The following is a 2,055-nucleotide window of genomic DNA, read 5'->3' as shown; positions in this document are numbered from 1 at the left end:
AGGAGCTGCTGAAGGTGAGTGAGGGAGTGATGGCGAGGAGCTGCTGAAGGTGAGTGAGTGAGTGATGGCGAGGAGCTGCTGAAGGTGAGTGAGGGAGTGATGCAAGGAGCTGCTGAAGGTGAGTGAGGGAGTGATGGCGAGGAGCTGCTGAAGGTGAGTGAGGGAGTGATGGCGAGGCCAGTGTTGGAGGTCACAGGGCAGGTCTTTGGAGTGAGCGGAGACTGGAGAGTTGAGAATGGATAAAATTCCTCAAAAAATGGGATTTCCTAAAGCTTTGAAAGACTGTAGGATGGAATCTAAGAGGTGTAAGGTAACAACAAACCACATTACTAAAGTGCTGGCAGTCCTGCAGGTCTCTGAGAAGGGACAGGAACTATTGGGGCTCTTCAACAGTAAATCTATTTACCTACTTTAAAGCAATGATTGACCTATGGCTAAGAATCCTGGTAACTTAATCGTTCACTACTAGATTTCAATTACAAATAAAATCTAATTCAAAGCCTGAAATATTCTTAATAACATTAAGAAACTGGCCAGGAGATACAGCTCAGAGGCAGAATACTTACCTAGTTTGTTTAGTTCTCTGAACCAGATATTCTACAAAATGTAAAAATTCAAATGGACACCTCTGTTTCCACAGCTAAGAGTGAAGTGAGCACAGAGTGATCCATTTATGCCACCAACATAATCTCAGTGTTAGGACAATGAGCTGACCAAAAGTGTGTGACTGTGACCTTAATTCACCCTTGACCTGTTGCTATGCAGTGCTGGTTTTGACATATATGTGCATGTTGTATAAGTGCTGTCAGGCTATACAGCAATCCAGTCATACCATTGTAGTGAGGATTTTGGTTTCTTTGAAAAACTCAGAAATAAAAGAAATATTATGCGAATATGATTTTGTTTTAAGCCCAGGTGTGGGACCCGGGCTGCTTCCGACTGTCCACAGCAGCTGTGATCTGCCTCATGCTCTAGCCAGCAGGGACATGGTTTTGCAAGTGGCAGATAGTTTTCTGTGATCGAGTAACATTTGGAATTCTGGGGACTTTTCTGAGGGGATATAAATGCTGGGCCCCTGAGAGTTGGGGGCTTTTGGTAGGTTGTTGGTTAGGGTTTTGTTAAGTAGTCGTGCGTAAAGAAGAAGAAATTAGATGTACCGACAATGAGGATCAAACTTGCCCCAAGGAACTTGAAACCCCTTGTGGGTAATGTTTTTCTGCCTCAGGACTTCCTTTAAGCGGTGGTGTCAGTCTGCTCCATAGCTGTCTGTCCTTTCTCCCTCAAGGAAGGTTTTCTCTGTGGTTGTAGACTTTGAGATGGTCTCTCTGTGTTATTATGAGAACCAGGCTTGCTTTGAACTCACAGAAATCTGTCTGCTTCTGTCTGGAGTGCCAGGGTTAAATGTGTGCATTACTGTGCCTGGCTTAGATTGCCATTTTTGTTATGAAATTCTAACATCCTTTTTTTTAAAAAAAGATTTACTCATCTTGTGTGTATGGGTGCTCTATCTGTATTAATGTATACTCGAATACCAGATAAGGGCATTGAATCTCATTATAGATGGCTGTGAGCCACTATGTGGTTGCTGGGAATTGAACTCAGGACCTCTGGAAGAGCAGTCAGTGCGCTTAAACACTAACTGTCTCACCTGCCTCTAATTTTTAGATTTTTTAAGTTATGTTTTATGAGTTTGAATGCTTTGGTAATGTGCATGTATGTATACCGTGTGTGTTCCTCGTGCTTGCAGAGATCAGAAGAGGGCATTGGATCTCCTGGAACTGAAGCCGTCGTATGAGTTCTGGGAATCAAGCTCTGGCCTTTTGTAAGAGCAGCACCTGGTTTGGCTGTGAGCCATCTCCTCTGCTCTCCTCTTTTTATTTTATGTATATGAGTATTTTGCATGCATGCCTGTACCATTTGTGTGCCTGAAGCCCAAGGAGATCAGAAGAATGTGTTGGTTCTTTGGTCCTGGAGGTACAGGCAGTTGTCAGCTGCCTTTGCTGAGAGCTGAACCTGCTCTTCTAGAAAAGGGCTTATTGAGTCCTCCCCCCCCAC

At 43.9% G+C, this 2,055-nt stretch overlaps 1 protein-coding gene across 3 annotated transcripts in view; it reads left to right on the top strand.

The window, feature by feature from the left end:
- The window catches only part of Adnp2 (ADNP homeobox 2), a 24,567-nt gene that overhangs the window by 9,969 nt on the left and 12,543 nt on the right, over positions 1 to 2,055 (top strand). The window lies entirely within an intron of this gene.

This window comes from Mastomys coucha, unplaced genomic scaffold (assembly GCF_008632895.1).
Source record: "Mastomys coucha isolate ucsf_1 unplaced genomic scaffold, UCSF_Mcou_1 pScaffold13, whole genome shotgun sequence".
Taxonomy (NCBI): Eukaryota; Metazoa; Chordata; class Mammalia; order Rodentia; family Muridae; genus Mastomys; species Mastomys coucha.
The sequence above is the reverse complement of the archived record's forward strand: the minus strand, read 5'-3'. Positions and strand labels throughout refer to the sequence as shown.